The 25,011-nt window shown below is 37.9% G+C and overlaps 1 protein-coding gene and 1 long non-coding RNA gene across 32 annotated transcripts in view; one reads left to right on the top strand and one right to left on the bottom strand.

The window, feature by feature from the left end:
- The window catches only part of LOC144292196 (uncharacterized), a 165,509-nt gene extending 149,293 nt beyond the window's left edge, over positions 1–16,216 (bottom strand). For 24 of the 31 annotated variants that reach the window (XR_013359686.1, XR_013359698.1, XR_013359700.1 and 21 more), the window contains exons 1-2: positions 15,512–16,216; positions 7,303–7,358 (exon numbers count right to left, since the gene is read on the bottom strand). The gene's annotated coding sequence lies outside the window, so the exon portion shown is untranslated. Of the gene's footprint in view, positions 1–7,297; positions 7,359–15,511 lie in introns of all 31 variants that reach the window. The other 7 variants (XM_077862094.1, XM_077862164.1, XM_077862174.1 and 4 more) reach the window with 2 other exon arrangements.
- The window catches only part of LOC144292263 (uncharacterized), a 110,584-nt gene that overhangs the window by 66,323 nt on the left and 19,250 nt on the right, over positions 1–25,011 (top strand). The gene's annotated exons all lie outside the window — the stretch shown is intronic.

Here is a 25,011-nt window from a genome sequence, read left to right as displayed (position 1 = left end):
GAGATGCTTAACCAACTGAGCCACCCAGGTGCCCTGTCGGATGTGTATCCTCTTGAATATGTAAAAGTAGACATATATGTTGAGAAGGTCATTGAATATGTGAATTTGAAGCTGACAACCAGTATTTTACTATTTGATTTATTAAATAAATTTATTTTTTAATGGTGTTCAATTTACCAACATACAGAATAACACCCAGTGCTCATCCCGTAAAGTGCCCCCCTCAGTGCCCAAAACCCATTCACCCCCACCTCCCGCCCTCCTCCCCTTCCACCACCCCTAGTTCGTTTCCCAGAGTTAGGAGTCTTTATGTTCTGTCTCCGTTTCTGATATTTCCCACACATTTCTTCTCCCTTCCCTTATATTTCCTTTCACTATTAATTATATTCCCCAAATGAATGAGAACATAGAATGTTTGTCCTTCTCCGATTGACTTACTTCACTCAGCATAATACCCTCCAGTTCCATCCACGTGGAAGCAAATGGGGGGTATTTGTCGTTTCTAATGGCTGAGTAATATTCCATTGTATACATAAACCACATCTTCTTTATCCATTCATCTTTCGTTGGACACCGAGGCTCCTTCCACAGTTTGGCTATTGTGGCCATTGCTGCTATAAACATCCGGGTGCAGGTGTCCCTGCGTTTCATTGCATCTGTATCTTTGGGGTAAATCCCCAACAGTGCAATTGTTGGGTCGTAGGGCAGGTCTATTTTTAACCCTTTGAGGAACCTCCACACAGTTTTCCAGAGTGGCTGCACCAGTTCACATTCCCACCAACAGTGTAAGAGGGTTCCCTTTTCTCCACATCCTCTCCAACATTTGTGGTTTCCTGCCTTGTTAATTTGCCCCATTCTCACTGGTGTGAGGTAGTATCTCATTGTGGTTTTGATTTGTATTTCCCTGATGGCCAGTGATGCGGAGCATTTTCTCATATGCATGTTGGCCATGTCTATGTCTTCCTCTGTGAGATTTCTGTTCATGTCTTTTGCCCATTTCATGATTGGATTGTTTGTTTCTTTGGTGTTGAGTTTAATAAGTTCTTTATAGATCTTGGAAACTAGCCCTTTATCTGATACGTCATTTGCAAATATCTTCTCCCATTCTGTAGGTTGTCTTTTAGTTTTGTTGACTGTATCCTTTGCTGTGCAAAAGCTTCTTATCTTGAAGAAGTCCCAATAGTTCATTTTTGCTTTTGTTTCTTTTGCCTTCGTGGATGTATCTTGCAAAAAGTTACTGTGGCTGAGTTCAAAAAGGGTGTTGCCTGTGTACTCCTCTAGGATTTTGGTGGAATCTTGTCTCACATTTAGATCTTTCATCCATTTTGAGTTTATCTTTGTGTATGGTGAAAGAGAGTGGTCTATTCTTCTGCATTTCATTCTTCTGCATGTGGATGTCCAATTTTCCCAGCACCATTTATTGAAGAGACTGTCTTTCTTCCAATGGATAGTCTTTCCTCCTTTATCGAATATTAGTTGACCATAAAGTTCAGGGTCCACTTCTGGGTTCTCTATTCTGTTCCATTGATCTATGTGTCTGTTTCTGTGCCAGTACCACACTGTCTTGATGACCACAGCTTTGTAGTACAACCTGAAATCTGGCATTGTGATGCCCCCAGATATGGTTTTCTTTTTTAAAATTCCCCTGGCTATTCGGAGTCTTTTCTGATTCCACACAAATCTTAAAATAATTTGTTCTAACTCTCTGAAGAAAGTCCATGGTATTTTGATAGGGATTGCATTAAACGTGTATATTGCCCTGGGTAACATTGACATTTTCACAATATTAATTCTGCCAATCCATGAGCATGGAATATTTTTCCATCTCTTTGTGTCTTCCTCAATTTCTTTCAGAAGTGTTCTATAGTTTTGAGGGTATAGATCCTTTACATCTTTGGTTAGGTTTATTCCTAGGTATCTTATGCTTTTGGGTGCAATTGTAAATGGGATTGACTCCTTAATTTCTCTTTCTTCAGTCTCATTGTTAGTGTATAGAAATGCCACTGCTTTCTGGGCATTGATTTTGTATCCTGCCACGCTACCAAATTGCTGTCTGAGTTCTAGCAATCTTGGGGTGGAGGCTTTTGGGTTTTCTATGTAGAGTATCATGTCATCGGCGAAGAGGGAGAGTTTGACTTCTTCTTTGCCAATTTGAATGCCTTTAATGTCTTTTTGTTGTCTGATTGCTGAGGCTAGGACTTCCAGTACTATGTTGAACAGCAGTGGTGAGAGTGGACATCCCTGTCTTGTTCCTGATCTTAGGGGAAAGGCTCCCAGTGCTTCCCCATTGAGAATGATATTTGCTGTGGGCTTTTCATAGATGGCTTTTAAGATGTCGAGGAATGTTCCCTCTATCCCTACACTCTGAAGAGTTTTGATCAGAAATGGATGCTGTATTTTGTCAAATGCGTTCTCTGCATCTAATGAGAGGATCATATGGTTCTTGGATTTTCTCTTGCTGATATGATGAATCACATTGATTGTTTTACGAGTGTTGAACCAGCCTTGTGTCCCGGGGATAAATCCTACTTGGTCATGGTGAATAATTTTCTTAATGTGCTGTTGTATCCTATTGGCTAGTATCTTGTTGAGAATTTTTGCATCCATGTTCATCAGGGATATTGGTCTGTAATTCTCCTTTTTGGTGGGGTCTTTGTCTGGTTTTGGAATTAAGGTGATGCTGACCTCATAGAACGAATTTGGAAGTACTCCATCTCTTTCTATCTTTCCAAACAGCTTTAGGAGAATAGGTATGGTTTCTTCTTTAAACGTTTGATAGAATTCCCCTGGGAAGCCATCTGGCCCTGGACTCTTGCGTCTTGGGAGGTTTTTGATGACTGCTTCAATTTCCTCCCTGGTTATTGGCCTGTTCAGGTTTTCTATTTCTTCCTGTTCCAGTTTTGGTAGTTTGTGGCTTTCCAGGAATGCGTCCATTTCTTCTAGATTGCCTAATTTATTGGCGTATAGCTGTTCATAATATGTTTTTAAAATCGTTTGTATTTCCTTGGTGTTGGTAGTGATCTCTCCTTTCTCATTCATGATTTTATTAATTTGAGTCTTCTCTCTCTTCTTTTTAATAAGGCTGGCTAATGGTTTATCTATCTTATTAATTCTTTCAAAGAACCAACTCCTGGTTTTGTTGATCTGTTCCACAGTTCTTCTGGTCTCGATTTCGTTGAGTTCTGCTCGAATCTTTATTAACTCTCTTCTTCTGCTGGGTGTAGGATCTATTTGCTGTTTTTTCTCTAACTCCTTTATGTGTAAGGTTAGCTTTTGTATTTGAGTTCTTTCCAGTTTTTGAATGGATGCTTGTATTGCGATGTATTTCCCCCTTAGGACTGCTTTTGCTGCATCCAAAAGATTTTGAACGGTTGTATCTTCATTCTCATTAGTTTCCATGAATCTTTTTAATTCTTCCTTAATTCCCTGGTTGACGCTTTCATCTTTTAGCAGGATGGTCCTTAACCTCCATGTGTTTGAGGTCCTTCCAAACTTCTTGTTGTGATTTAGTTCTAATTTCAAGGCATTATGGTCTGAGAATATGCAGGGGACGATCCCAATCTTTTGGTATCAGTTCAGACCCGATTTGTGACCCAGTATGTGGTCTATTCTGGAGAAAGTTCCATGTGCACTTGAGAAGAATGTGTATTCAGTTGAGTTTGGATGTAAAGTTCTGTAGATATCTGTGAAATCCATCTGGTCCAGTGTATCATTTAAAGCTCTCGTTTCTTTGGAGATGTTGTGCTTAGAAGACCTATCGAGTATAGAAAGCGCTAGATTGAAGTCACCAAGTATAAGTGTATTATTATCTAAGTATTTCTTCTCTTTGGTTATTAATTGATTTATATATTTGGCAGCTCCCACATTCGGGGCATATATATTGAGGATTGTTAAGTCCTCTTGTTGGATAGATCCTTTCAGTATGATATAGTGTCCCTCTTCATCTCTCACTAGTCTTCGGGGTAAATTTTAGTTTATCTGATATAAGGATGGCTGCCCCTGCTTTCTTTTGAGGACCATTCGAATGGTAAATGGTTCTCCAACCTTTTATTTTCAGGCTGTAGGTGTCCTTCTGTCTAAAATGAGTCTCTTATAGACAGCAAATAGATGGGTCCTGCTTTTTTATCCAGTCTGAAACCCTGTGCCTTTTGATGGGGTCATTAAGCCCGTTCACGTTCAGTTACTATTGAGAGATATGAGTTTAGTGTCATCGTGATATCTATTCAGTCCTTGTTTTTGTGGATTGTTCCACTGAACTTCTTCTTAAAGGGGAATTTTAAGAGTCCCCCTTAACATTTCTTGCAGAGCTGGTTTGGAGGTCACATATTCTTTCAGTTCCTGCCTGTCTTGGAAGCTCTTTTCTCTCCTTCCATTTTGAATGAGAGCCTTGCTGGATAAAGTATACTTGGTTGCATGTTCTTCTCATTTAGGACCCGGAATATGCCTTTTAAAACCAGTCATATAATATATGCCCTTTGAGTATTTAGTCCATTTTCTTTCATATAATTATTGTATGGCTGGGTAAAGTCTGCTATTTTAACCTATGCATTCTATTTTTATCATTTGCTTTTTGTTCTTCTGTTCCTCTTTTAATGTTTGAGTATTTCTAATGTTTTATTTTTTTTCATGCTTTTTTAGTTGTATCTATTTATATGATTATTTTGGTGGTTGCCTTACTAAATACAAGATGCATCTTACTCTTATTGGTATATTTAGAATTAATATTTTATTATTACACAATTTGCAAATCACATGTCACAGATGTATGAATCTTACAATGGCATTCTTTCTTTTGTTCTAATTTGTCAAATATTTTCATTTTACATTAGTTATAAAGCAGTTTACAATTATATTATTTTTGGTTTAACTCACCTTCTGTGTTTCTCTTCTTTCGGTAGGAAATGTTGTGCTGCCTTTTGTACAATGCCAGATAAGAGAGTCCCTTCTCTTTGTTCAATTTTATGGTTGCTTAACATGTTTGGGCAAATCTGCTACAAGTTAATCTCTCATATTTGGAAGTGAAGTCCCACATTGTTATCTTTTAAAGAGAATAACTTCTCACTCAGTGGAATCTAGAACTGGAAGTTGGTGATTTCAATTTTGGATAGTATTCTTTATTTTGGCACTATGACATGTATTCTCTTTAAAAGTGGTCTTTTTGATTAATTTTGTTAGTGAGAGCATCAAAATACAAAATGCAGGCAGTGAAGAGCTAAAATCAGAATGTCTATTTGGTAGGCTAGTAAATATTTATAGTTAATTTTTCCTTCATATTAAAAATTTGAGTGTGAAACTTTATATGGTATAGGTTAACATTATATTATATATTTCAACATACTATAAGGAGAAATAAAAACATCTAAAAGTGTTGTGTTATATACCCTTGCCCATTTTTTTTAAAGATTTATATTTATTTATTCACAAGAGACACACAGAGAGAGAGAGAGAGAGAGAGAGAGAGAGAGAGGCAGAGACACAGGCAGAGGGAGAAGCAGGCTCCATGCAGGGAGCCCGATGTGGGACCGATCCTGGGTCTCCAGGATCAGGCCCTGGGTGGAGGCAGTGCTAAAGTGCTGAGCCACCAGGGCTGCCTACCCTTGCCCACTTGAGTGGATTTAAAGCTGATCACTTTCTAGTATGAATAATATTTAAAAGAATGTGGCTAAGTTATACGATATGAGAATTTAAATTTTGGGTTTCTTTTGTGAGTTTGTAATTTTGATATTTATTATTACCTAATTAGGGATTTTCAACATTTAATATATTTCATAGTAGTTTTTGTGTAATCAACAAAGTGCAAAAGACATGTGTTAAACATAGAATTTTACATAGCAAAGTATTTGGCATGGATCAGTTTACAGTGGCTATTTTTGAACATAACAAAGCCCATGTTTCCTCATTTGATTTTAAGTGAAGACTGAATGAAGCAGCTGGTTCCTATCCTCTTTTCTTCACTCAACAGACCCAAGAGTCCTATTTTTTAGCTGCCACTCCTAGTGTTTCTATGTTTTTATTTTTGTTTTATTTTTAACTCACTGCATTTCTTCTTATTGTTTTGGTTGTATACTGGAGACTATAAATTCTCTTTTCTTTTTGCCTAGTATTATGCCTTAAAATGTTTTGCCTTTATGTTAAATTTTCTTAATTAATATCTCACTTTAAAAGAATATCTATTTTTGTGTCTGTGAAATTTTCGGAACCAATTGCTCCTCAATCTTGAGAATTATGTTTCCAAAAAATCCCTGCAGTTAGAGATTTACTGGAAGTTCTCTGTGTCTTGTGTGACAGTAACACATTGAGGGTCATGTATTCTGAGTGAAACCAAGAAAGCTCATATTAATAGTTTTTACTTTTACCAAAGTAAAGCAATAAAGATGTCCTGTGTTACTGTATTTTACTTAGTAATAAAGTGTCCTGTACTATTAATATATCTAAATCTCATTTGCTAAAAGCACTGGATATCCTTCCTTCTTTCCTTAACCTGATGATTTATAATTGTGCATCCCTTTGTTCCAGTTAATATGTACACTAAGAAGTGTTTCTTTTTGTGTTTGATACTCCATGCAGATGGTTGACTATGTATGACATTATAACTTAAGTCTGTTTGGCTCCCTCTGTTCAAGTCCCATGAGGTGGAGTGACTCATTGCCAGGGTTGGAATAAGTTTTTTCATGTATTTAACATGATCTTCTGCTCATTTTTACTGTTTCTCTCTTTACCCTGAGTTTCTTCCATTTCAAATTCTCTTCAAGAAAAATACTATGACTTGCATGTATTTGATTTTTATGTAGGGAGAATTTGAGCTTGGGAAAGGTTTGATACATCTATTTGTCTCCATTGTTTAAAGGACTCAGTAAAACATTCTGTTTCAGAATAATTCTTTAAGTTTATTATCATCTTGAACATATGGCAGATGGTCAATGAGTTCTTGTTTTATGAGTAAGAAGTCTTAAAGTTTTAGCCACCTCTTCCCACTATCCAAGCACATATAATTCAACCTCTGATTTCTTTCCAGTTGTGTTTTAAAATAATTAAATAATTACAATTATTTTCCCTAGTACATATGCAAATCTTGGCTTTTCTAGAGACTTTTAATGTATAAATTCATTTGTTCTTGCAATTCAGAAAACTTAAATGTTAAAATTTGATAAAAATGCAAACAACCAAGCAAAGCAGAAAAATAAGCCAAGCAAAGCAGGAAAATAAAACATGTCGAAATGGAGATTTCTACAAATTAATTTTTCAGAACTTATGGTTATTACTCATTTGAAACAGAAATTATTAAATGATATATTACCAGACCTGGAGGACTCCCAAGATTTAGAGAAGTTAAATAATCTTCCTGCCTTAAACTGGTCCTAACAAAAGAGTAAGAAAAAAAAAAATTGAGGTTAGCTATTTGTACAGTCTTCATAGGAAATGTCCTAGCCAGTCGCAGAACAGGCTGATTTTATTAGGAAATCTTCTGAACTTTTTTTTAAAAGATTTTATTTATTTATTCATGGGAGACAGATTGAGAGAGCAGCAGAGACATAGGCAGAGGGAGAAGCAGGCTCCATGCAGGGAGCCCGATGTGGGACTTGATCTGGGAGCCCTGAGATCACAACCTGAGTGGAAGGCAGACCCTCAACCACTGAGCCACCCAGGTGTCTCCCTAATCTTCTGAACTTTTATTTTTTTATTTTATTTTTTTTTATAAATTTTTTTTAATTTTTATTTATTTATGATAGTCACAGAGAGAGAGAGAGAGAGGCAGAGACACAGGCAGAGGGAGAAGCAGGCTCCATGCACCGGGAGCCCGATGTGGGATTCGATCCTGGGTCTCCAGAATCGCGCCCTGGGCAAAAGGCAGGCGCCAAACCGCAGCGCCACCCAGGGATCCCCTCTTCTGAACTTTTAAAATTGAGGACCAATATGTAGTATATGCTGGTTTTATCAAAGTTTAGCCATCCCAGGAAGCTAATGTAAAGTAACCTGGGAGCTTTTCAAATCACTTTAAAGATGTAATCTTCATTAACATTTTAGTTCCCGGTAATCTTCATGGGTATGTCTGTCAATAGGAGGTTGATACTGAACATTACTGCAAAATCAACAACTTAATTGAACTGATGTTGAATGATTTCACAGGAACTGATAAAAATTAAATAGTGAGGAGGAGGGGCAAGACCGCGGAAGAGTAGGGTCCCAAGTCACCTGTCCCCACCAAATTACCTAGATAACCTTCAACTCATCCTGAAAATCTACGAATTCGGCCTGAGATTTAAAGAGAGACCAGCTGGAATGCTACGGTGAGAAGAGTTCGCGCTTCTATCAAGGTAGGAAGACGGGGAAAAAGAAATAAAGAAACAAAAGGCCTCCAAGGGGGAGGGGCCCCGCGAGGAGCCGGGCTGAGGCCTGGGCGAGTGTCCCCAGGACAGGAGAGCCCTGTCCCAGAGGAGCAGGAGCTGCACCAACCTTCCCGGGCGGAAAGGGGCTCGCAGGGAGTTGGAGCAGGACCCAGGAGGGCGGGGATGCCCTCGGGCTCCCGGGGACACTAACAGACACCTGCGCCCCGGAGAGTGCGCCGAGCTCCCTAAGGGCTGCAGCGCACGGCGGGACCCGGAGCAGCTGGGGTGGGGGGGGGGGGCTCGGGCGGAGGAAGAGGCTCAGCGGAGGGGGCTGCGGGGCCGGAGCAGGTCGGGGGGCTCGGGGGAGGAGGAGGCTCCGCGGAGGGGGCTGAGGGGTGGGAGCAGCTCGAAGGGGCTCCGGCAGAGGAAGAGGCTCCGCGGAGGGGGCTGCGGGGCGGGAGCGCGAATCCAACAGCGCAGGCCCCGAGCACAGGGCGCCGGGACACAGCCCAGGATCCGGCCTCCCCCGGGACAGGCAGAGGCCGGGAGGGCCAAGGACAGCAAGGACGCTCCTGCCCCAGCTGAGCAGATCAGGGGCCCGCCCCGGAGCCTCCAGGCCCTGCAGACGGAGAGCTCCGGGGTGACTGCGGGGGCTGACTCCAGGGCTCCAGAGCTGGCCCCGCCACTGGGGTTGTTCCTCCTGGGCCTCACGGGGTAAACAACCCCCACTGAGCCCTGCACCAGGCATGGGGCAGAGCAACTCCTCCAAGTGCTAACACCTGAAAATCAGCACAACAGGCCCCTCCCCCAGAACACCAGCTAGACGGACAAGTTCCGGGGGAAGTCAAGGGACTTAAAGTATACAGAATCAGAAGATACTACCCCGTGTTTTTTATTTTTTTATTTTTTTGCTTTTTGATTTGTTTGCTTCTCCCACCCCTTTTTTCCTTTCTTTTTCTTTCTTCTCTTTTTTTTTCTTTTTTTCTTCCTTTCTTTTTTCTCTCTTCTTTCCTTCTTTCTCTCCTCTCTTTTTCTCCTTTTCCCAATACAACTCGCTTTTGGCCATTCTGCACTGAGCAAAATGACTAGAAGGAAAACCTCACCTCAAAAGAAAGAATCAGAAACAGTCCTCTCTCCCACAGAGTTACAAAATCTGGATTACAATTCAGTGTCAGAAAGCCAATTCAAAAGCACTATTATACAGCTACTGGTGGCTCTAGAAAAAAGCATAAAGGACTCAAGAGACTTCATGACTGCAGAATTTAGATCCAATCAGGCAGAAATTAAAAATCAATTGAATGAGAAGCAATCCAAACTAGAAGTCCTAACAACGAGGGTTAATGAGGTGGAAGAATGAGTGAGTGACACAGAAGACAAGTTGATGGCAAAGAGGGAAACTGAGGAAAAAAGAGACAAACAATTAAAAGACCATGAAGATAGATTAAGGGAAATAAACGACAGCCTGAGGAAGAAAAACCTACATTTAATTGGGGTTCCCGAGGGCGCCAAAAGGGACAGAGGGCCAGAATATGTATTTGAACAAATCCTAGCTGAAAACTTTCCTAATCTGGGAAGGAAAACAGGCATTCAGATCCAGGAAATAGAGAGATCCCCCCCTAAAATCAATAAAAACCATTCAACACCTCGACACTTAATAGCTAAGCTTGCAAATTCCAAAGATAAAGAGAAGATCCTTAAAGCAGCAAGAGACAAGAAATCCCTGACTTTTATGGAGAGGAGTATTAGGGTAACAGCAGACCTCTCCACAGAGACCTGGCAGGCCAGAGAGGGCTGGCAGGATATACTCAGGGTCCTAAATGAGAAGAACATGCAACCAAGAATACTTTATCCAGCAAGGCTCTCATTCAAAATGGAAGGAGAGAAAAGAGCTTCCAAGACAGGCAGGAACTGAAAGAATATGTGACCTCCAAACCAGCTCTGCAAGAAATGTTAAGGGGGACTCTTAAAATTCCCCTTTAAGAAGAAGTTCAGTGGAACAATCCACAAAAACAAGGACTGAATAGATATCACGATGACACTAAACTCATATCTCTCAATAGTAACTGAACGTGAACGGGCTTAATGACCCCATCAAAAGGCACAGGGTTTCAGACTGGATAAAAAAGCAGGACCCATCTATTTGCTGTCTACAAGAGACTCATTTTAGACAGAAGGACACCTACAGCCTGAAAATAAAAGGTTGGAGAACCATTTACCATTCGAATGGTCCTCAAAAGAAAGCAGGGGCAGCCATCCTTATATCAGATAAACTAAAATTTACCCCGAAGACTAGTGAGAGATGAAGAGGGACACTATATCATACTGAAAGGATCTATCCAACAAGAGGACTTAACAATCCTCAATATATATGCCCCGAATGTGGGAGCTGCCAAATATATAAATCAATTAATAACCAAAGAGAAGAAATACTTAGATAATAATACACTTATACTTGGTGACTTCAATCTAGCGCTTTCTATACTCGATAGGTCTTCTAAGCACAACATCTCCAAAGAAACGAGAGCTTTAAATGATACACTGGACCAGATGGATTTCACAGATATCTACAGAACTTTACATCCAAACTCAACTGAATACACATTCTTCTCAAGTGCACATGGAACTTTCTCCAGAATAGACCACATACTGGGTCACAAATCGGGTCTGAACTGATACCAAAAGATTGGGATCGTCCCCTGCATATTCTCAGACCATAATGCCTTGAAATTAGAACTAAATCACAACAAGAAGTTTGGAAGGACCTCAAACACATGGAGGTTAAGGACCATCCTGCTAAAAGATGAAAGCGTCAACCAGGGAATTAAGGAAGAATTAAAAAGATTCATGGAAACTAATGAGAATGAAGATACAACCGTTCAAAATCTTTTGGATGCAGCAAAAGCAGTCCTAAGGGGGAAATACATCGCAATACAAGCATCCATTCAAAAACTGGAAAGAACTCAAATACAAAAGCTAACCTTACACATAAAGGAGTTAGAGAAAAAACAGCAAATAGATCCTACACCCAGCAGAAGAAGAGAGTTAATAAAGATTCGAGCAGAACTCAACGAAATCGAGACCAGAAGAACTGTGGAACAGATCAACAAAACCAGGAGTTGGTTCTTTGAAAGAATTAATAAGATAGATAAACCATTAGCCAGCCTTATTAAAAAGAAGAGAGAGAAGACTCAAATTAATAAAATCATGAATGAGAAAGGAGAGATCACTACCAACACCAAGGAAATACAAACGATTTTAAAAACATATTATGAACAGCTATATGCCAATAAATTAGGCAATCTAGAAGAAATGGACGCATTCCTGGAAAGCCACAAACTACCAAAACTGGAACAGGAAGAAATAGAAAACCTGAACAGGCCAATAACCAGGGAGGAAATTGAAGCAGTCATCAAAAACCTCCCAAGACGCAAGAGTCCAGGGCCAGATGGCTTCCCAGGGGAATTCTATCAAACGTTTAAAGAAGAAACCATACCTATTCTCCTAAAGCTGTTTGGAAAGATAGAAAGAGATGGAGTACTTCCAAATTCGTTCTATGAGGTCAGCGTCACCTTAATTCCAAAACCAGACAAAGACCCCACCAAAAAGGAGAATTACAGACCAATATCCCTGATGAACATGGATGCAAAAATTCTCAACAAGATACTAGCCAATAGGATACAACAGCACATTAAGAAAATTATTCACCATGACCAAGTAGGATTTATCCCCGGGACACAAGGCTGGTTCAACACTCGTAAAACAATCAATGTGATTCATCATATCAGCAAGAGAAAATCCAAGAACCATATGATCCTCTCATTAGATGCAGAGAACGCATTTGACAAAATACAGCATCCATTTCTGATCAAAACTCTTCAGAGTGTAGGGATAGAGGGAACATTCCTCGACATCTTAAAAGCCATCTACGAAAAGCCCACAGCAAATATCATTCTCAATGGGGAAGCACTGGGAGCCTTTCCCCTAAGATCAGGAACAAGACAGGGATGTCCACTCTCACCACTACTATTCAACATAGTACTGGAAGTCCTAGCCTCAGCAATCAGACAACAAAAAGACATTAAAGGCATTCAAATTGGCAAAGAAGAAGTCAAACTCTCTCTCCCTCTTCGCCGATGACATGATACTCTACATAGAAAACCCAAAAGCCTCCACCCCAAGATTGCTAGACTCAGACAGCAATTTGGTAGCGTGGCAGGATACAAAATCAATGCCCAGAAAGCAGTGGCATTTCTATACACTAACAATGAGACTGAAGAAAGAGAAATTAAGGAGTCAATCCCATTTACAATTGCACCCAAAAGCATAAGATACCTAGGAATAAACCTAACCAAAGATGTAAAGGATCTATACCCTCAAAACTATAGAACACTTCTGAAAGAAATTGAGGAAGACACAAAGAGATGGAAAAATATTCCATGCTCATGGATTGGCAGAATTAATATTGTGAAAATGTCAATGTTACCCAGGGCAATATACACGTTTAATGCAATCCCTATCAAAATACCATGGACTTTCTTCAGAGAGTTAGAACAAATTATTTTAAGATTTGTGTGGAATCAGAAAAGACTCCGAATAGCCAGGGGAATTTTAAAAAAGAAAACCATATCTGGGGGCATCACAATGCCAGATTTCAGGTTGTACTACAAAGCTGTGGTCATCAAGACAGTGTGGTACTGGCACAAAAACAGACACATAGATCAGTGGAACAGAATAGAGAACCCAGAAGTGGACCCTGAACTTTATGGTCAACTAATATTCGATAAAGGAGGAAAGACTATCCATTGGAAGAAAGACAGTCTCTTCAATAAATGGTGCTGGGAAAATTGGACATCCACATGCAGAAGAATGAAATGCAGAAGAATAGACCACTCTCTTTCACCATACACAAAGATAAACTCAAAATGGATGAAAGATCTAAATGTGAGACAAGATTCCACCAAAATCCTAGAGGAGTACACAGGCAACACCCTTTTTGAACTCAGCCACAGTAACTTTTTGCAAGATACATCCACGAAGGCAAAAGAAACAAAAGCAAAAATGAACTATTGGGACTTCTTCAAGATAAGAAGCTTTTGCACAGCAAAGGATACAGTCAACAAAACTAAAAGACAACCTACAGAATGGGAGAAGATATTTGCAAATGACGTATCAGATAAAGGGCTAGTTTCCAAGATCTATAAAGAACTTATTAAACTCAACACCAAAGAAACAAACAATCCAATCATGAAATGGGCAAAAGACATGAACAGAAATCTCACAGAGGAAGACATAGACATGGCCAACACGCACGTGAGAAAATGCTCTGCATCACTTGCCATCACGAAATACAAATCAAAACCACAATGAGATACCACCTCACACCAGTGAGAATGGGGCAAATTAACAAGGCAGGAAACCACAAATGTTGGAGAGGATGCGGAGAAAAGGGAACCCTCTTACACTGTTGGTGGGAATGTGAACTGGTGCAGCCACTCTGGAAAACTGTGTGGAGGTTCCTCAAAGGGTTAAAAATAGACCTGCCCTACGACCCAACAATTGCACTGTTGGGGATTTACCCCAAAGATACAGATGCAATGAAACGCAGGGACACCTGCACCCGGATGTTTATAGCAGCAATGGCCACAATAGCCAAACTGTGGAAGGAGCCTCGGTGTCCAACGAAAGATGAATGGATAAAGAAGATGTGGTTTATGTATACAATGGAATATTACTCAGCTATTAGAAATGACAAATACCCACCATTTGCTTCAACGTGGATGGAACTGGAGGGTATTATGCTGAGTGAAGTAAGTCAATCGGAGAAGGACAAACATTCTATGTTCTCATTCATTTGGGGAATATAATTAATAGTGAAAGGGAATATAAGGGAAGGGAGAAGAAATGTTGGGAAATATCAGAAAGGGAGACAGAACGTAAAGACTGCTAACTCTGGGAAATGAACTAGGGGTGGTAGAAGGGGAGGAGGGCGGGGGTGGGAGTGAATGGGTGACGGGCACTGGGTGTTATTCTGTATGCTGGTAATTGAACACCAATAAAAAATAAATTTAAAAAAAGGCATATTCCAACTATATGCTCTCCACAAGATAGGTACATTAAAAGCAGATACACAGATATTGGCAATAAAAGGATGGAAGATCTACACCACACAGCAAGATTTTTAACACTCTTATGGCAATATTAATATGAAACAAGACATAATTCAAGACAGTATTACAAGAAATAAAGATGATGTTATGTAATAAAAAGGTCAATCAATAGAATACATAACAAGCTTAAATATGCACCTGATAAGAAAGACTCAAAAAATATGAAACAAAAACTGATGGAACTAAAGGGAGAAAGAGAGAAATCTCCAATCATAATTAGAGTATTAAACACTCTTTCATAGTTATTAATAGAAAAATATGTAAAAACAGTACAAATATACAGGATGTGAAAAACAATCAATCATTGTGATATTGTTGACATTAACATAAGCATGCAAAAAACCCCAAATTCTTGCCAGGTGCAAATAGAACATTACCTGAAATAAAGCATGTACCTAGATATTCAGTAAATCTCAACAGACTTCAAAAGATTGAAATCTTAGAGTATGTTCTCTGACCACAAATAATTTAATTAGAAAATAATAGAAATAAAATACCTAGAAACTCCTCAAATATCTGGAAATTAAGCAACACACTTCTAAGTAAACATAACTGGAAAAATATCACAAAAGAATTTTCAACTGAATACTAATAAAAATAAAACATTTATGAGATACAGTGGAGTAAATCTTAAAGTGAAATTTATAAATATATATGCTAGTATTGGAAAAGAAGTTATAAAGTAAATTATTTAATTTTCCACTTAAGAAAATAAAAAATAAATAAATAACAAATTTTATACAAAGCGATAGAAAAAAGGAAGCAATAAGGAACAGAAGTCTATGGCTGACAGAGAAAATGAACAAACCCAAATTTGTTTCTTTAAAAGACTAATAAACCTGATAATCCTCTATGAAGACTAATGAATTTTAACAAAAGGAATAAAATTAGTAATAACAGGATGAAATAAAGGCTACTGCTACAGAATATACAGATAATAAGAGAACATTATAATCAACTTCATGCCAATAAATTAGACAATGAAACAGAAACATTCCTTCGGGAAAACAGACTTACAAAAAGCTCAACTTTTGGGGATCCCTGGGTGGCTCAGTGGTTTAGCGCCTGCCTTTGGCCCAGGGCGTGATCCTGGAGTCCCGGAAGCAGTCCTGCGTCAGGCTCCCGGCATGGAGCTTGCTTCTCCCTCCTCCTGTGTCTCTGCCTCTCTCTCTCTCTCTCTCTATGTCTATCATAAATAAATAAATCTTTTTAAAAAAAACTCAACTTTTTTAAAAAACTGACAAAAGAAGAAAGAAAATCTGAAAAACTTTATATCCATTAATAAAACTAGATTGTTATTAAAAAAATCTTCAAAAAGAAATCCAGATTAGTTTAGCTGACCGTTTCTACCAAGCATTTAAGGAAGATAAAAATCTTACGCAAAATGTTTCAGAAAATAGAAAAGGAAGGGATTCTTTCCAACTTGTTTTATGAGAACAGCGTGGTCCTGATACTGAAGTGACAAAAATATTATAAGAATAGAAAATTAGAACTCCAACTACTTTCAGCTCCAACATGAAAGCGCTTGGAAGTCATCACTCCCATCCTTAAATAACAAGAAAAAAAATGAACAAATTGAAAATCAGCCTCTCTTCTTGGACTCGTGAAAAGACCAAGGTAACAGAACAAACTGCCACCACAAAATCTGGAGAGACAGGCATGGCCAGAGAGTCATAATCAGAGAGTCAAAACTGAAGCTGAATTTCCTGTAGCAAAAGCCATAAAGAGTAGGACACTAAATGCTAGTTTTGACAAATTGCTGGAGCCTGAGAGTAAGCTAGTTGGAGAAACTTCTTAGGGCTGCAGTCTTAGGTGAGCTCACACTTTTACTTTAGGGACCCCACCAGATGATCCTAGGGAACAGCCAAGAAAGGTATCCTCTTGGCTCTGGCAAGAGGAAGGGGTAGAGTAACATTATGAAATTTGCTTAGAGCATTCTCCATAACAAATGCCTACTCTACAGTGGGAAAGATTTAATCAAAGCTTTATTCCACCATGTAGAAGGGCATTTCTCTGAGAACCAAAAGGAAATGCTAGAAATCAAAAATACTAACAGAAGTGAAAAACGTGCTTATCGGCCAAGGAAAGAGTCCGTGACTTTTAAAAGATGGGATAATAAAACTTCACAAACTGAAATGCAAAGAGGAAAAGAAAAAGTGATCGGGGAAGAAGCAGAGAAGAATGTCCAAGAACTGAGGGAGAATTTCAAATGATGTGACATGGGTATATTTATAATACCAGAAGGAGAATAAAAAGCAGAGCAAAAGTGTTTTCATAGTGGCCAAGAACTTTAGAAAATTAACAAAATATGCCAAATCACAGATCCAAGTACCTCAGAGGTAACCAAGCAGGAAAAATACCCGAAAGTCTACATTTTGGCCTATCATACATTCAGACTGCCAGAAACCAAGGACAAAAGGAAAATCTGGAAAGAAGCTGGGGTTGGGGGTGGGGAATACTTTCCTAAAGAGAAACAAAAATGAGAATTAGGAATTACAGCAGACTTCTTGTCAGAAAGCATACAAGCAAGAAGGAGTAAAGTGAAATATTTCAAATATTTTTTAAAAGATTTTATTTATTTATTCATGAGAGACAGAGTCAGAGGAGAAGAGAGGCAGAGACACAGGCAGAGGGAGAAGTAGGCTCCCTGCAGTGAGCCTGGTGCGAGACTCAATTCCGGGACCCCAGGATCACGCCCTGAGCCACAGGCTCAACCACTGAGCCACCCAGGCGTCCAGATATTTCAAATATTGAAGGGAAAAAGACCCTCCCAGTTACCCTTCAAAATTATCCTTCAGATGTGGAGGAAAATTAGAGACTTCATAGATGAACAAAAACTGAAACTTAGTAACTAGTAGACCTTGCTCTGCAAGAACTGAAGTTCTTCAAGAAAAGAATCATACAGGTCAGAAATGTGGATCTACATAGAGCAAGCTTTGGAGAAGGAAAGAATAAAAGTAAAACAAAATCTTTCATTTTTATTTAAAGTAGAGGGTGGTTCAGGTGGTTAAGCAACCAACTCTTGATCTCAGCTCAGGTCTTGATCTCAGGGTCATGAGTTCAAGTTCCAGCCAGTGTGGAGCCCATTTAAAATAAATAAACATAAAGTAATGCAGTGTATTGCATGATTATAGCATATGCATATGTGAAGTGAATGACAGTAATATCATAAGGATGAAATTAGAAATAATCTATAAGATCCCTATATGACTTATGAAGTGGCATAATGTTATTTGATGGTAGATTTAGGGTATTTTGTATATATTGCAAACTATAAGACAGCCACTAACTTTTTTAAAAAGAAATATAATTGATATGCAAAGAGAGGAGATAAAATGGAATCAAATAAAATGCTCAGTTAAAACCATAAAAGGCACAAAAAGGAAAAATTAAATTACAAGACAAACATCTCTCATAGTAATAGACACAAAAAACAACACAATTATAACAAATAGAATCCAACAATATTTAAAATTACATCATGACTAAGTGGGAACTAAACAAAGGACTAAGCAAAGCTTTTCCACATTTTAAAATTGATCAGTATAATTCTTCACATTAACAAAATAAAAGAGAAAAATCATAAAATCTTCTCAGTAAGGACAGAAAAAAAAGCATTGACAAATTTCAGCAGCTATTCATAATAAAAACTTAGAGGAAATGAAGAATATGTAGGAACTTCTGTATTTGGTAAAATGAATCTGCAGAACAACTTTACAGCTAGCCTCACACAAAATGGTAATATATTAAATACTTTCTCCTAAGATTATAAACAGGCAAGGATTCTGCTCTCACTAGTTTTATTCAGTATGTACAATAGGTTCTAGCTGGGACAATAAGGCAAGAAAAATACATGAAAGTCATAATAACTGTTAGGAACAAAGAATTAAAACTATATATTATCAAACAACAATTGTGTTAATAAATTTTTTTTAATTTTTATTAGAATTAACAAGTGAATTTATAAGTTTGCAGGAAAAGGTACACAAAAATCAAATATATTTGTATATTAACAACCAGTTATTAGATAATAAAATGAATACTGCAGCTGCACCATACACAAAAATTAATTCAAAATGGATCACAATCTTATATGCAAAAGCTAAAAATATTAAATATCTATGAAAAAAAGGAAGAAGTTCTATGGTTTTAGGCTAGGCAAACTATTTATAGACAGAACAAGGAAACATAAATCATAAAATAAAATATTGATAAACTACATTTCATCAACATTAAAACCTTGTTACTCATAAGTCCCTTTTAAGAAAGTGAAAATTATAGCCACAGACTAGAAAAAAACATTTATAATACATGTATATGATAAAAGACCATATTCAGAGTATAAAAAAGAACTTAGAATTCAGCAAGAAAACAAAAACTACAGTTTTTTAAATGGGCAAAAGACACACACATCATAAGATAAGATAGACGAACAAATACGGAGCACATGAAAAGATGCTAAATTCATTAATCACCAGGGAAATTAAAATTAAAATCACAATGTAATGTTGCTTCACACCAATAAGAACTGACAAAAATAAGTGTGGATGAGAATATAGAGTAAAAGGAACTCTCATGCATTGCTGTGTAATATGATACAACCAATTTGGATAACAAGCTGACATTTTCTTATAATATTCAATGTGTATTTTTATAACAGCAATTCTAAAAAGAAAAGACATTTACATTAATATTCAGAACAGCTTTATTTATTAATTAAAAAATGGAAACATCTCAGATGTCCATGAACAGTTGAATGGGTGAATCAATTGTACATTTAAACAATGAAATATTATTCAGCAATTTAAAAAACTAATCAAAGGAGTTGGAAATCAAACTGTTGGCTGTCTGAGGTGAGACACAGTGTAGAACACTGGTTGCAAAAGAACGCAAGTGAACTTTCTAGGGTGATGGCAATGTTCTATATTTTGACTAGAGTGCTGAGACTCATGTATGTACATATCTGTGAACTGTTAATAGAATTTATTTTTTTGTTTCATTTCATAAAATTATATCCTAGTAAAATTGGCTTTTTAAAAAAAGTGCTGAATGTAACTCTGGATATTTGTTTTAAAAATTACTGATTCCTTCACTAAAAAGATTTTATTTTATTTTATTATTTTTTTTATGATAGTCACACAGAGAGAGAGAGAGAGGCAGAGACACAGGCAGAGGGAGAAGCAGGCTCCATGCACCAGGAGCCCGATGTGGGATTCAATCCTGGGTCTCCAGGATCGTGCCCCAGGCCAAAGGCAGGCGCTAAACCACTGCGCCACCCAGGGATCCCTACTAAAAAGATTTTAAAAGACTATACATATAAATAGCTAACAAAGCCAAAAATACACACATAGAACTAAAAGAGAATTCATCCATCACTAAAATACTGAAAAGATCTGTATTAGTTATAGACTGTAAATTGTTAGATAACTAAATCACAAAGTCAAGCAATAAAATTATAGTGAATTTATTTATAACTCCAGTATATTTTCTACTTAGGTTTGCCCTACCTTATACAAGTTTGCTGTAAAACTGAAATTTTATCAGAAACAGAAATATGTAACAACTACTACAAATATGGGAAAAAGCAAATATTTTCAGATTACCCATTACTTAATGGATTAAATTTTTAACTATTGTTAAATACAGTAAGATCTGGGAATGGAGAGAAATCACAAACTCTACCCTTACATACCCTTACATTTGCGGCAACTTATTTCATTAATGTGAGTAAGTTACGTAACTTTTAGATTCCCTGATTGTGTAAAGAATTTTAATAATCATATATTCTTAGCAGAAAAGATCTAACACCTTATTAACTATATACTGGGTCTACATGTAAAACACCCCAAGACAAAAAAAAAGTGTTAGTTTTATTATCTATAACACATAATGACTAAGCTTCATAGAATATAAGCTTGGAGGGACTCAAGTATACTCCAAAAATCATAAAACATTGAACTCTCATTTTCCAACTGATTAAAAATCTGAAGATACTTTTGACATACTTTATGTCATGTGGCACTTCATGGTATTTCAAAATACTCACTTTTAAGTTGCAGAAGATTTCAACATGAAAGCCTTCCAGAAAGCTAGGCTTTATAAAAGTAATTCTCAGCATATCGATTTGGAATCAACAAAAACAGTTTACAAATAACTGTTACTTCAAGGCCAACCCAGTTCATAGAATCTTCCTTCTTGAGAGCTGCTGAAGCAAAAATAAATTCTGAACTATGATGTTGTCATGATAGTATATACATAGGTTGGTTCATGATCTCTGTTCTGTAACTGGTATTTGGAAATCATTGTAATAACACAATAGTATGTATTGTAAGGTAAGATAAAAATTTTAGCAAATGTATGTATTTAGTACTCTGGCTAAGCTAACTTTCTTTTCCAAAGCTAATTAAGAAAACTCAAATGACTAACTCAGCTCAGGTTATGTAAATGCATGCCTTCGTATAGTTTACATATATGAAGCAGTGAGATATTGTTTCTTCACTGAGTTTAGAAAAAACTTAAATTTTCATCTATGTAAAATAAGAGCAGATAATCTGATTTGACATATCTTGAGAAGCCTGGAGGCTATGGGAACCCCACTGGGCCAGTAGATGATTAGTTAATAAAGGGAAAGCAGCCTGACACCAAGGTGAGCAATAATTAAACCTGTAGTGAAATTCTCTAATAGAATTCAATAAAGTAGCACATTGTTAGCAGAAGAGTGTTTCTTCAGATGGCATTGATGAGTAAACCTCAGTGTGAGCAAAGATTCTGATCAAGGAAAAATGCAGATGTTCATTCTGTGAATTTGCTGCTCCCTGGATCATATTTTGTGCAGGCCACATATAAGATATTCAATGTATTAGATTTCCACTGCTTTTGAAAATTGATGCAAAGAGAAAGTATTAGGAACTACATCTTCAATTCATTTGTTTATTCATTTCAACATTGTGTTTCATTTTGTTTTGTGGAAACAATACTAAGAGCTAGAAATCCAAAGATGAGTAAAACAAAGTTGCTGTCATGAAGGAGCTTGTAATATCACAGGCAAGCCAGACATATAAAAAGGTAAATACATGTCAAAGTATGAAGGTACACAGGGAGGAAACTCCTAACTCAGCTCGAGAATGTCAGGGAGATATAGAAGAGATGACATTTGGGAGGGATTTTGAAGAAAGACTGGATGTTTCAGATGGGAAAAGGCATTTCAGGCAGAGGGAATTGAATGTGGGAAAGTATGAAGTTATGAAAATGCTCGTGAATTCATGAAGCCATAACACCGTCGGCTTAGTCTGTGGGCAGTGGAACACAGGGAAAATGATGAGTATACTCAAGAGGTGAGAAAGGACCCAAACTGTGAATAGCTTTGACCGTTGGTGTAGACTCCCTTCCATGGACAGTAGATGGAGAGCAGCTCAACTGAGCAGGGGAAGAAAAGAACATGATTGCAGTTTTCATGGCTCCCAGGAGACAATGAACTACTCTTTTCACATGACTTACACATACTTACAAGGTACCTAGGCGTCACTAGAGAAGGAAAAAATTTATGAAAGTATTGATGTAAACTGTAAAGATAGAAAAGTGGGCTACGACAGGAAGCTGAGAGGCTAGTTAAAACTGCCTAGTGAAGTTAAGATAAAATAAGGATTGGAACAAAAAAGAAGCAGTGGGGGAGAAAGCAAGGGAAATGAGATTTGCAATAAAACCAACATGTCTTGATGATGGGTTGAAGGGAAAAGATGAAGAAGATGTTGTCAAGGATGACAGCTAGGATTTTGCTTTGGGAGAACCGGCTTCATGGCATTATTAAGCATCAGTGAGAATTCAAAGGGAAAAGTAGAACTGCATTTATGGCGAGCACAGGGAAGTCCAGCAGAGGCTTCCCAGGAAACATTCTTGAAAGGAAAATAGTCAAGACCCTTATCTCCTGTTTTGTTTTGTCTTTTTCACTAATTATGTATATTTCCAGATGCACTTCTGAAATTCTTTCAGAAGTCCTCTTGGTGTTTTCTGTCCTCTTCTTCCAAATGTCATCTAATAATTTTCCTGGGTTCTGTATGTTTCAAAACTTAAACACTAAATTTTCTAGAATAGAAAGCAGAGAAGCTTGTTTCTCATGATAGTCTTTACACCCTGCAGGAAAATATCAAAATTAGCATAAGATTACTTGGTTACTTTATCCCCCAAAACAAACAAAAAGGGCCCCACATTCCCATGTTTATAAGGAATATGGGCTAGGTAGATTCTAAGACTCTCCCCTGAAGTGGAAATAAGCCTCTGAGGAGATCTACCCTGCTAACCAAAAGTGAAACTAGAGACAATTTCTGACTCCCTTTAAGCTTTCTTTGAAGCTAAAAAGATTGGAATAGGAGTGAAGGACAGTGTGACAAATGAAAGTCCTCTGTTTTCCTCTATAGAAATTTCTGCTCAGGGCACCTGGGTGGCTCGGTGGTTAAGCATCTGTATACCTTTGGCTCAGGGTGTGATCCTGGGGCCCAGGATCGAGTCCCACATCGGGCTGCCTATGTCTCTTCCTCTCTCTCTGTGTCTCTCATGAATAAATAAATAAATATTTTTTAAAAAGAAATTTCTGCTCTGCACCCCCATACACATCCTCCATGCATCTCAGGACCCAGAAGAGGCTCAGAATCTACTCAGGGATTTCTTATTTTGACCGAATCAAAGAGCTCAGCCTTAATTGAAATAGAAGAGTTAAGGTATGTACTTAGCCCTGTGAGATTTTTTCATGCGCTGATATAATGATGATGATGTAAGACCATCTGGAGTAAAGACAAAAGTTACATCAAGCTGAAAATTATATTCCTAAACCTTACTTATGATAACAGGTTCAAGCAAGTTCTCAATTCTCATTAGCAGTTCTTGATCTAGCGAGGATTCTTTGGCTCATCAGCAAATGCCATCCTTCTTCCAAGTAGCTCGCTCCCATTCCTCTGCTCAGGCCCTAGGCTCTCACACAGAGGGTTCCTAATGGCCTGCAGCCCAATCCTAAACTCGCCACATCGCTGCAGCATGTCCTATTCCATCAGGAGCAACTGTGCAAATAACATATTTCCATTTTTAAAGTCTGAAAAATGTCACAAAAAGCTTTTGGCATTTACATGACTCAGACTTACACCCTCTAATTCTCTCTGCAGCTAATTTCTTATGTTCGATACGTATCCACCACAGGAAACCAGGAATAACGATTACAGGAAAAGCTGAAGTTCGACAGCCCAGCCATTAGCATTCACAAGTCTAAAGAGTAGGGATTTAAATGGCACTATCGACAGTTATTTCTTCTATAACGAAAATCAGGACTGTCAACATGTGAGACATTAAAAAATATTCAGTAATTTTAGTTATAGCCTGTAGGGTTTTTTAATGCATTCCTGAGAACTAGCAAAAATCTACAAAGATGTGCACCAAGAGGGCCTAATAGATCAGAGGAGTGAAATTACATTCAATGTGGGTAAAACAGCTTGCTGTATGTTCTCCAACTACTGATCTTATCTCTCATAATCATGCCCCATGCTTCGTTTAATGTTGGACCACACTCACTATGAGAGGAAATTCACACTTGCATTTTATGAGGCTCAGCATGCAAAATCCACATGCTATATTTCCATTTCTTCTGTCTCACTTTACATGGATTGGGCTTTTATCTTTCTGCCGAATAACATTTGTTGTTTTATTTTCCACTGCTTAATATACAAGTGCTTACTAAAGGAAATGGAGAGGCCAGTGGCAAGTCTATCTTAGCCCCAGGAAGAGATTCAAATGAACTCTGGAAACCTGCTCATTTGAATTTGGTTACATTGTATGCACTACCCCACTGGAAAAAAAAATGTTCACGATTCATATCTGCTCATTGTCGAAGTGTCCAATGTCAGGTAAAATGACACAAGCTCCATAATAGTATATGTTATGCATGCAGCATGCTAACACATAACAGCTTATCTTTTCTTGTGAAAAAACAACTATGGTGCCAGAATTGTCTGCAAACTTAGATCTTTTATTCATTGGATGAATCACACACAGCTGATTAGCTAATTGTTATCAAGTTGCACAAGTGAATAAATAACTGGTCTGCATCATTTAATTGTGTCCCTAAAACTACTCAGCTAGCTAGACTCATCTACAGAACAATCAGCTAGTCTTCTGCTGATACCTATCCCTGCAAAAACAGAGTTGACCATAAGCATGGCAGATGTCTATTACAGAGGAAGTGTCATTTCTTTCGACTGTAATAATCTTCTTTGGTCAATGCGTAGGATAGAGTTCTTGGTGATGCCTTCATACCAGATTGTTAATCATTAACATATTTCTCAATTAATTGATATTTCCTGATTAAAATCAGGCTATAGTAAGGCAGTTTGCAGGAAGACTCGAGCAGTAGACTCAGGACAGAAGGACTCAAGCAGATTTTCACTAACGTGATGAGCAGACTAAACATCTTTGATATAAACAAATATAAGTAACTGAGTGTAGATTTATCATAAGTGCCAGTTGAATGGAGTGCT

This window comes from Canis aureus, chromosome 2 (assembly GCF_053574225.1).
Source record: "Canis aureus isolate CA01 chromosome 2, VMU_Caureus_v.1.0, whole genome shotgun sequence".
Classification (NCBI taxonomy): Eukaryota; Metazoa; Chordata; class Mammalia; order Carnivora; family Canidae; genus Canis; species Canis aureus.
The sequence above is the reverse complement of the archived record's forward strand: the minus strand, read 5'-3'. Positions and strand labels throughout refer to the sequence as shown.